Here is an 11,831-nt window from a genome sequence, read left to right as displayed (position 1 = left end):
CATGAAGGAGAAACAGGGTTATTTTGGGCAGCCCAGGGAGCCAGAGCCTCACAGCACAGAGGGAGCAGGGCATGTCCTGGGCTGTCTCCTTCCTTGGGACAGCCAAAGTGTTGAGCTGGTGCCTTATCAAAGCAGGATTTATTTCTCTGGGGGACATGGAGAGGCAGTCCCCTTTCCCCAGGCTGCAACAGACACACAGCACCTTTCACCCTCTCAAATCCTTGGGGTCCAGCAGCAACTCCTACCCAGGCACGGTGGCAGGAGAGGAACCCTGCTGTCCTGGACCTCGGTCCTTGCTGCACCCAAAGAACACAGTTTTGGTTCTCTGCAGAAACTCCCACTTTCCTTCACCCACCTCAACCTTCCCCAGCTTCTCCCAACACCAGAAGCACCTCATCCTCCCAGTGCTCCCTGGAGCTGGTGGGATGGCACCTGGCCAGGCGGGAGAGGAGGCAGCAGCCCCAGCAGGAAACCCTTGCCCGCAGCCCTACACCAGAGCCCACATCCAAGAGCTCTGGGAGCTGCCGGGCTGCTCCCCACGCTTCACACCAACCCCAGCATGAGCCCACGCAGCCACAGCCCTTCGAGCACGGCTGTTGGTGACACACAGGTCCCCAGACGGGCTCAGGAACCCCCACGCTGGGTGTTTCCCCCAGCACAGGTAAGGGGTGCAGTTACTCACCGTGTGGGCTTCGGCACGCTCCATCCTGCAGCCCCTCAGCTGCTCTCAGGGGGTCCTGGGGACAGGGCTAGGGGTCTGTGTGCCACCCTCAGGGTCTGCGTGCCACCCTGGGGGTCCGTGTGCCACCCTCGGGGCCGTGTGCCACCCGCCCTGCGGCTGAGCACCAATTTAGGCTTTGCGGAAGGAGCGACGGAAGCTGCAGTCACATGGAGGCAGCGAGCGGGCCCTGCTGCTCTGCTCACTGAGCACAGCACTCCCTGCACGGGTCATGCACTCACTCACACCCTGCAGGGAGGAACCACGGGGCCCAGCAGGCAGCCAGGGTGTCACACAGCTCCTGGGGACAAGCCTTGCATGGTGACTCCTCTACGCAGCTCCAGGGGTCTCAGCCCACAGAGATGATGACCAGGGTGGTTCTGCCCTGCACAGCCACGCCATCACTCCTGCAGGATGGAGAAATGCCACCCCTGCATGGCATCTATTGTGTCCCTCCAGACCCCTCTTGCCTCCAACCCCCAGCTCAGGTGTTTGAGAGGAGCCAAGGGATGTGTGTCCCATGGGGGAAGAAGGTGCTGGTATTTCCTGTTGCATCAGCCAAGCTGGACATGTCCTATGTGTTGAGTCTCCAGTAACTTTGGGAAGCCAGTGCCTGTCCCTCACATTGTCTAAGTGAGATTCAGGACACTGCTATCCCCCTGCTCTCAGACCTTTGGGTGTCCTGGGGCTACTGGGGATTTCAGCAAACCCAAGTCAGAGACACCCGGATGCAGTGACCTCCTGAGCGCTAACCCCGGTGTGAAAGTCAGCAGAAATGGCTTTTCAGGAAAGAAAGATCCACATTCCCAAGGCAATATGCACAGGGAGGTCCCCTTCCTCCTCAGCCCCATCTACCCCTGCTCTCCATTTCCTCACCCCATGCCTCCCCCTTCCCAGGGTCCTCACACACCCCCAAGTCCCCAGCAAACCCAGCCTCTGAGGAGGAAAACTTTGCCCAGATCTACCCAGCTGGGAAAGGGTTCAGAACTATGGAGAAAGGATCCAGCCCTGCAGCAGGACCTGTCTGGGATCAGCAGGTCCATGCTCTACATGCCACATGTTCCATGGTGCCCATGGGATATTTGCAGAGTCAGGAGATGAACTGCCAGACCACGTGGCCCCCAAACTCCTGAAACCAGCAAAAATGACCAGGGAGATCATTTTCTTGCCTTCCCCCTAAATTTCATTTCTTCTCTGGAAGGAGGCTGACCTCTTCCTTGTCACTCACAAAAAAGCCCTGTGGTTTCATTTCCTCCATTTTCAAGGAAGTTTGATGTATAAAAATCAAGAAGGAGAAGAGAGAAGCGAACAGGAGTTGGCAGAAGCTCACAGAAGGGCAAAATTCCCATGGCATTGCTCAAGGGCACACAAAAAGCTGAGAGCAGCTGATAAGCACAAATTCCTCACCCAAACCCTGCCAGGAGCCCACACTCAAACCCCTCACCTGGTGCTTGGAGACACAGGAGCTGGCAGAGCTGTAGCACCTGGGTATCCTCCACCCTCTGGATCAGGAGGCTCTGGGAGACCTTCTGGTGGATTCTGATGGATTTGGGAGGCTTCTGATGGATTCTGATGGATTTGGCAGGCTTCTGATGGATTCCTTTCTGTGGTGCCACCCTCAAGGTGATGCCCTGGGGGGTCAAACAAGCTTCCTCCTGCAGCCCAGGAGGAACTGGGAGACAAAACAACCTCCTTCATGCCCTGCTTTGCCCCCAGCCCATCCCCAAAGCCAGGGCAGTGCAACCCCCATCCCCAGCAGCTCCAGGGGCTGGCAGAGCCCCTGCAGGGCCCATCCAGGTTTTCCCCACGCTGCTGTTCCTGGAAAGCAGCCCCACTTCAGGGCTGACCCCACGGCTCTGTGCTGCTGCTGCTCTTCACACTTTCCCCACATCCTGCAGCCGGATGGCTCTGAAAAGGTCCTGAAGCTGCTGTTGGGTCCCCTCCTTTTCCTCCCCTCACACCCCCACCCAGCCCTCTCAGCAAGGATTTGATGTGTGCTTCGAGAGGGGGTGTGAGAAACACCAATCACTTGGTTTTAACATTTTAAAAGTTTCATAGTAATAAAATGGTTATAAAAATAGTCATATAATTAGAGTAATAATAATTTGGACAATTTGGATTAGGACAATATGAGACAATAAAAACAAAGAGTTACAGAGAGTCCAGGTACCTCTTTCTGGGAACATGAGCCAGAAAAAGGATCCACGTTAACAGAGGATTAACCCTTAAGAGCAATAACCTGTTGCATATTCATACACCTCATACATGATGCATAAATTCCATTCAAACAAAAGATTCTGTCCTGTCAGTTTCAGCTTCTTTCTCTTAATCCTGACAGCACCAGTTTGTTTCTTCTGATAAGTGAGCAATAAATTCTCTTTCTCTGAAAGATTTAGGTGTCCTATGGCTGCTATCTCAGTGGGAGTCCCTCGTTCCTCTCTTTTAAAAAAAGTATCCTACAGAGCATAGTTTCTATTTTAACATTATGTTATAACCTAAAACTATATTTAACACACTACTTAAGAGAATTAATACAGCATTAGTTTCTAACACAACTCATATAATATTCATTTTAATATTTGCAAAAAGCCAATCATAAAACACGCATTTTTCACAGGGGGTAATTTATTATTTAATACCAGCACAGGGAAGGGACAGGGTTTGAGCTGCTCCTCTGATCAGCCCTTCAGGAAGCTCCAGTGCAGCTCAAAGGCACGGGTGGGTTAAACTGAAGGAGATTCAGCTGCCTGGAGCCATGTCCAGACGTGCAGCTGCAATTCCTGCAGCTGTAGGAGAGGACTGGGAATCCCCTTATGGTTTTACACCCAGTGAGCTTCTTCTGTTCCTCCCCCCTCCTCCTCCTCCCCCAATCTTTTTCCCTTAACAGCCTTCAAGTTGTCAAAACCAGCCCAAGGGCAAAGCTGTGATAAGAGGGCAGGTTCCCTTCTGGTCTCTCCTGGAATGCACCCAGCACAGGACACAGGAAAGGGGAAACTGCAACAGGAAACAGCAGCCCCATCACTGAGCATGTGTTTTCCTGCAGGAAATGTGATTTATTCCCAAGTGGAAGCAGCAGAAGGGTCACTCATGGTTCACTCAGCAGCAGGACCTGTTGAGTGGGGGAAAGGGGAAACAGGAATATTTCTCCATGGGCTTCCTTGACTCCCAGTGGGATGGAGAACTGGCAAGAATTTTAAAAATGGTTCTGCAAGGGATGATGGTGCAAAGCATTGTTAATTTAATTTATTTTATTTAATCACCTCTCAGGATAAAACAAGCCTGAGATGTCCTGTATTTCTGGAGCTGCCAGCAGCAGTAGTTGCCTTCAATTTAAGAGGAAACATGAACACAAAAAAGAAAACAGAATTTGATCCATGGGCAAAAGGGAAAAGCTGAAATGGACAGCTCGCTGCCTGAAGCTTAAACTTGAGCTCTGGAGTTTCATCTGGCTGCATTTCCCAAAGGGAATTTAACCTCAGGGGTAGCCAGGGATGTGTCCCATCCCAGGATGGTGCATTGCTGACCAGGACTGTGGGCTCAGAGAGCTGCAGCAGGGCTGGAGCTCTGCAGGAAGCACAGCTCCTTTGGGGCAGTTCCTGCAGGGCAAACCAAGGGACAAAAACCAAGGATTTGTATTCAGCCTCAAAACCAACTTTTCCCCAAGCTGTGCCCAAACCACCTCCCTGCTCCTTTACCTGGGTCCGAGGAAAGGCACGTGCCAGCTCTTACATCTGTCAGTAAAGCTCCAGGCTCTGCTTTTGCAGTGACTTGTGTGTCTGGGAGCCCCTGGAGCCCCAGCACCTCCCTCTGGGAGGCCTCCATGCCACCCCCTGCCATGGGCAGGGACCTTCCTACAGCCCAAGCTGCTCCAAGCCCTGTCCAAGCTGGCCTTGGACATTCCAGGGATCCAGGGGCAGCCACAGCTGCTCTGTGCCAGGGCCTCACCTCCCTTACAGCCAGGAATTTCTTCAGCATATTTCCAGCTGTCAGCAATCTCCTAGCTCTTGCCAGGTTTTCTGATGGAAAGCAGGGCTCAAAGAAGGCTTCTTTGAAGCCAGGAGTAGTTCTGGGTTGTTGTGAGCAGAGCCCTGGGCTGGCTCAGCCACCCTTGCAGCATCACACTGGCTGCCAACACCAGAGGAGTTGGGGCTGTGGGAGATCAGGAGGAGAGGGAGGCAAAAATGCCCCCAGACTGACAACATGCAACAAGCCTACAGGGATCCAGGTGAGCTGCAGCAAAAACAATTGGGAAAAATCATGTCTTTGGGCTTGGAGGACATTTGGTGAAGGATCTAAACACCGATCAGGATCCCACCTTTGACCCCTCAGTGCCCAAAAGGTGCCCATTTCTTCTGTGGGACTCAGAAGAGAGGGAGGAACAGGATTAGTGGGAGTCAAACCCACGTTCCTGAGAGCACAGGGTGGGAAGGGGAGAGGGATTTTTGACTGAACACTGGTATGGATGCCTGGGAGAGCTGCCTGCAAAGGGAGTGGACCTCCATCTGCTGAAGCCTCAGAGGGCTGTGGAAGGCACCAGAACTCACCCAGCCTTCACAGTTAGCACCAACATCTTCATGTTGTTTTCTTTATTACCTGTTTATTAACAGTTTGGTTTCTCAGATAAGGGTGATGTTTTTCATTTCCTCAACAACTGCTTTTCTTGCACATGTAAAGCCACAGCAAGGACATTCAGATATTCACACACAAGAACAGGTTCTAAAATCTGCTGTTAACAGCTCTGGCCTGGCATTACAGTGCTTAACACATCCCTGTTCCAGTGAGCCAGAGATGTGTTAAGCATCCCTCTGCTTCACCCTGATTCCTACAAGCAGCTACGGAAGAAATAACAATTGATGATTCTTGATGGATACACTCATCATAACAAATGATGAATGTATCCATAGCAAGGAAGAAGACAAGGCTGTCAGCGTGAAAACAGATTAGAAAGGATACATGAAAATTTTTGTAAGCTAGACTACGTGCCTAAGTAGATGTGTATAGGTGCCTTATTAAATTTCTGTAAAACTTTTGCCAATTATATTGACGTTAATTGCTTTGCACCAATGAATATAATAAGTTATTGTGATGTAGTTAATTACTTAAGATCATGCTTTGTTAAGAGTATATTAAGCTGGAGAACACACAGAATAAAAAACTTTTTTCTTCTTGACCCAGATCATGTGTGTGTGTCACATCCAGCCTAACAGTGACATTAGCCAGCACTGGAGGGCTCTGTCCTGAGATGGCTCTGTGGCTCGGTTTGGAAAGACAGGAGGCTGCTAAGGAAGGCAGGAGCCTCCCCTGAAATGGAGAATGTAAACCCTCCCCACTCCTCCGAATTGCTATAAATTTTAAATTAAGGGGCTCTCAGGAAAAAAATATGGAAGCAGGAAATAGCAGTTCTTTAATAGGGAAGAAAATAAAAGGATAAAATAAACAATGCAGTACACTGGAACAACACTGACAGAGTCAGAACCCAGCCTGACACCCTGCGGGTCAGGGTGCTGGCAGCAGTCCCATTGCAATTGTGGCTCAGCCCTCCTGCAGTGTCAGGGCTGGTTCTGCTGGAGCAGGAATCCTGTAGAAAGGTGCAGTCTCTGCCTCTGAAGATCCAGGGGAAGAGGCAGCTGCTGTTCCTCTGGGAAATCCAGTGGAGAAGCTGTGCTGGTGTTCCAGAATCTCCAGATTATATCCAGGTAGGAATGCTTGGCTCCTCCCTCTGGGCTCACATCTCCCAATGGGATGCTGTAGTTCTTATCAGCCATGCAGGGACATTCAATAGCTGCTATCAGCAATGTCCCCTCCTGAGGGAGGAGTGATTGTGATCACTCAGAGAGAGAGATAAGGAAAATTGCCCACTTGACAAGACAGCAGCCGTACAGATGGTAATAGAATACATCTTGCCTTGCAATCTGGAACACTCGGTCAGTGGCTGGGCCACAGCCCCTTCCCAGACCCCATGCAGGGGGTGAGGCTCTGCCCAGTTCCCTTCGCACAGGCAGGTCCAGCCCAGGCAGCTCCATCCGTGGTCATGGCTCTTCCTGCTGGGGCTGTAAATGAGGAGGAAGCGGCTGCAGAGGGAAAGCTGCAGCAGGGATCTCATTTCCCCTGCCCCTCCCTGCAGCACTCCTCGCAGCCCTCACCCTCCTGCTGTTCCCAGACTGGGGTCTGGGGGCTCCTCAGGATCCACATCACGAGGATGAGGTGAATTTCTCCTGGGAGAGCAGGAGAACATCTGGATCTCTTGGTCCCCAGAGTGCTGTGGTATTTTCTGGGGTCCCCCGTCGTTGGAAGGAAGGAAAGATGAATCTGACTCCATGTTCTTAGAAGGCTAATTGTGGGAATCTACAAAATTAGAGGGTTTTGGGAAAGCTGCAAAAGGCAGGCTGCAGATACAGCAGAACTGTGAGTAGAGCTAAAGCAGCAGGCATGAGATAGGTCAGCAGAAAAAGTATTTAAACTGTAGAAAAGCAAGGGCAAATAGAACAATGGCCTGTGTATTAATGCTTGTCTGAATAGCTCTCTAAGCTGCAGAAAGTTTATCTAGCAAGATATTAGGAAGGTTGAAACTTAATAATGGAGCTCTGTGCGTTGAGGCTTACAAGCAGGTATTGTATTGGAAATAAGCAAGCATTGTTTTAACCAAAGGCACGAGTGCTTATGGTGATTGATAGAATTACTGCCAATGTGCTTTTGCTTTGTGTGATTGGTCAAGAAGCTTATGAAGTAAGTTGTAACATTAAGTTTTTTGGTCTGCTGCCTGGAATGTGAGCTGCTGGCATCTTCCCATTGTCATAATCATGCAATGAGACTGATGCTGAAAAATAAACAGCTCGAAGCACTGTCCATAGCAGCCCCGTCTTGTTCGCGTCTGTAAATAGCCCCTGGCCGGCGTCACTAATTCATTAGTTTATGGTCTATATTATATTAAAGAATACTAAACTGAACTATACTAAAGAATAGAGAAAGGATACATGCAGAAGGCTTAAAGGTAATAATGTAAATTCGTGACCCTCTCCAGAGTCCCGACACAGCTTGACGGTCATTGGCCATTAAAAAAAAAATTCACCTGTTGGATAAACAATCTCCAACCACATTCCAAAGCAGCAAAACACAGGAGAAGTAAATGAGATAATATTGTTTTCCTTTTTCTCTGAGGCTTCTCAGCTTCCCAGGAGAGAAACCCTGGGCAAAGGGATTTTTCCAGAAAATATGACAGTGACAGAGCACAGCATGCAGCAGGATGTGTTGGATGCTGAAGCAGCAGGACCTCGTATTTCTGAGCAGCTGGAAGCCAAGTGCATCCCCTCCCTTGTGATCCAAGATAGTCCAGATGCTCTGGAGAACATCTGCAGGAGAAGCCAGTGCCCAAAGTCAGAAAAGACCTCTGATCCTTTGCCAAGAGTGGCTGTGGCTGCCCCATCCCTGGAAGTGTTCCAGGCCAGCTTGGACAAGGCTTGGAGCAGCCTGGGACAGTGGAAGGTGTCCTTGCCCACAGCAGGGGGTGGGACTGGATGGGCTTTAATGTCTCTTCCAACCCAAACCATCCTGTGATTCCTCCTAGATCTCCTCAGGGACTGGAAAGTCCCAGAACCAGGTTGCTTTCATCTAGTTTGGACTTGGATTGCAGTTAGAGCTGAAGGAGCTGCCCAAGCTTTTCCCACAGGATTGCCAAACGTGTGGATAAATTGACCTTTGTTGTACTGTACAATAAAATAAACCACTGAAAGCAACAAATCCCCCTGACCCAGCTACCCCAGTACATTAACCAGTCTTTTATCACAGAATCATGGAATGGTTTGGGTGGGAAGGGACATTAAAGGCCATCTTGTTCCACCCCTGCCATGGGCAGGGACACCTTCCACTATCCCAGGTTGCTCCAAACCCCTCCAACCTGACCTGGAACATTTCCAGGGATGGGGCAGCCACAGCTGCTCTGGGCAACCAGAGAGGGAAGAATTTCTTCCTAATATCAAATCTCAACCTCCTCTCTGTCAGTTTTCAGCCTAAAACTCTCAAGACTGGAGACTGTAAGTCACCAGAAGGAGAAGGTTTGGACAAGTCACTGCTGTGACATCATTCAGGAATGCAAATTTTGACCAAAAAAAAAAATAATACCCCCATCTGCAGCCCCACAAACTCCCTCCCTGCTGCCTTTCTGCTTAAGAGAAGTGAGTAATTCAGTCACAACCCCAAAGGGAAGTGAAACTCTCTCAGCTCCTTGCAGAGCTCAGCATGTCCCACCCATCTTCCTCTCTGGCCACAAGGGCCAACATCCCTGTGCCACAGCCTGGTGTGCCAGGCAGACCTGCTGGAAGCAAATGCACCCTACAAAATTCTCTTTTCTCAGCTTTTCAGCCATGGGACACAGCATCCCTGCATTTCTAGCAGGCTTCCTGAGGGACCAGGACAAAGCCTCTCTGTGGGTTTTGGGTTTGGAACTCGCTCTAGCACCTAGGACATATCCCTTGGTCTTGGGTAAGAAAACAGGAAAACTGCCAGGATATTTCTGTGGGGTTTTAAAACAAACTCAAACATGTGACACCAGTGTAACAGAGGTGACATCACTGCTGTATCTGAAATGCCATCTCTGGGAGAGACTGAAAGCAGCTCCAGCTCTCGGTCGGGGACCTGAATCAGCACAGGAGCACAGGAGGGGGAGGTTCAGGCAGACTCAGGATCAATATCACATCTCCCTCTGCTCTCCACCTTCCTGCCAGGAAGAGCAGCTCAGCAGAGTCACATCCCAGAGCTCCACAGCACTGTGGGGTGAGGTGGGCACTAAAAACCACCTGGTTTCCATCCTGCACCCTCTCCTGAGCCCCACTGATGTTCCAACTCTGATCCACTCTGCTCATGTTGATTATTTACCCAGGAATAGATCAAACCTTATGCTGAAGCTGAGATAAAGTCTTTTGGCTGCTTCCAAAGCAAGATGCCACCCTCCAGCTCTGCTCTTGCCCAAGAGCCTGTGGAAGGGGTCAGGTGCCCAGTGTCAGATGGGACCTGGTGTGAGGAAAGTGGCGTCTGTCACCTGAGCACAGAAAAACAAACAGAAAGCCATCAAAGAAGCCCAAAAGGTGATTTGGGACTGGCAAAGGCTGTACAGCCTGGTCTAGTGAAAGGTGTCCCTGCCCATGACAGGGGCTGGAGCTGGATGAGTCCTTTCCAGACCAAGCCAATCTGGATTCCACGAAAAATGTTAACCCCTGCAGTATTTGAATGCAATAAAAAAGCATTTTGACCAACATCCATTTTCCTTACTAGAAGGTTTGTGCAGCACTTTATAAAGCCACACATTGGGGCAGGCAGAATTTACTCTCTTAGATTGCTATTTAAAAGTGATGGGATATGGCTGAGTTCTCCTAAGCAAGGGAAGCTCCACATTAAAATAAAAAAGTCAAAATAAATCAAGCAGACATGAAACCACTGCAGGTAGCTCACACCACACCTGCCAGTGCAGGCATGAAGGGAAAATCCCTTCAATTCCTGACTTGGTAAAACTGCAGAAGAATGAACAACACTTGTAGCATACGAGTTTATTTTCAAAATTCCCTTTCAATAACTCTGATTTTTTTTTTCAATTGCAATGGATTTTTTAAAAATAATCTTTTGCTGATATCACTATTTCTTCATCAGAAAGGCCTGAGGGGAAGAAAACCAAGTCTTGGGAAAAGTGGACCTTGAACAGCAAATCTGACATTTTGCTTGAGCCTCTCAAATCCCTTTCAGTCCTTTAAGGTGATCTTGGAGTTTTGGCTCACTCTGGTGTCACTAAAAATAATTTTCTGAAATGCAAATATTTGCTCAGCCTATTTCAGGACGCAGGGCTCAAATGAAGGAGTGAATTTTAATAATTCTATGTCCATCACCCACTTCTGTTGAGGTTTTTTAGTTTGGTTTGGTGTTTGAAAAGAACAGGAAGTAATTGTTAAGGGGGAAGGTTCCACATTAAAAACATTTATTGTACTCAGCACTTGTCTGAGCACAGGTCAAGGCTCCCACAGCTTTGCCCTCTCGTGGGCAGATGGGAGAGTTCCTTTGGTAGTCACACAGCCTCACCCAGCTGTAGGAAAAAACTGCTTAAGGGATGAAACAGCGAGTCCAGCAGGAAAAGCTTTCTGTGGTCATTCACTGCTTCATTCATTTTTTCTTTCAATCATACTTTAGCACAAGGTGGGCTACTGTCACTTACAGAGTCAAGCATGGCTGCTGCCAGCCCCCTGAAAAGCAGCTTTTTAAGTGTACAAAGGATCATAGTGCAATTTCAATAATGCTGCTTTCTGTCTGCAGATTTCACTGCAACTAAGTGAAAAAAATTCACTTGCACATCTAAGAGCTATTTATAACATGTAAAAACTGAAATATTCACATGGAAATACATAGCTCAAGGAATGACTGAGGGCTGCTCACCTCTTAAATACTTTGAAAAAACCAGTTTTGCATGATCAGACTATGATCAGGCCCAGGGTTATTTTAACTCAAGGCTGCTGTCATCAACCCAGCCAAAATGGAAGAGGAAAAAAAAATAGAGGCAGCCATCTGGAAACACACCCAGTGTGCTCAGGGAGTTTAGAAATGTAGATCAGAGACAGGCAGGGAGAAAAGTTGGATTTCTCACTGTCACATTGGGAGGCAGGCAGGGAAGAGCACAGCCACAGCACCGGGGCCATCTGCTCCTGCCTGGGTTTGTCACCTGAAACGTGGCCAGGAGGGACAGGACCAAGGGGCCTTTGCCAGGGGAAGGAGCACACAGGGCTCCCAAAACTGTACACCCACTGCAGCCTTCCAGCTGGGATCAAAGCATTTTGCAGCAGGGAGTTTCCCAGCCCACCTTGATTTATCAGTGTGTCAGCAGCACCTGAGGTGTCACACAAGTGGCTTAGGGTCAGCACAAGGTGCCACCAAGGCCAGGAACAGCCTTTGTCCCCAAACCAGTGACCACACGGAGCTCCTCACCTCCCCAGAGATATGGCAGGGACAGAGGACTGACTGTTCAGCTCCCAACAGATTTCACAGCACACTCAAACCACAAGGAATTTTGGATTTTATTAAAATGACAGATAAAAGGCTCACTTATCCCGAAATCCTGTAAGAGTCTAAAGCCAAGACC

The sequence above is a fragment of the Molothrus ater genome, chromosome 10 (genome assembly GCF_012460135.2).
Source record: "Molothrus ater isolate BHLD 08-10-18 breed brown headed cowbird chromosome 10, BPBGC_Mater_1.1, whole genome shotgun sequence".
Taxonomy (NCBI): Eukaryota; Metazoa; Chordata; class Aves; order Passeriformes; family Icteridae; genus Molothrus; species Molothrus ater.
This window is presented reverse-complemented; position numbering follows the sequence as displayed.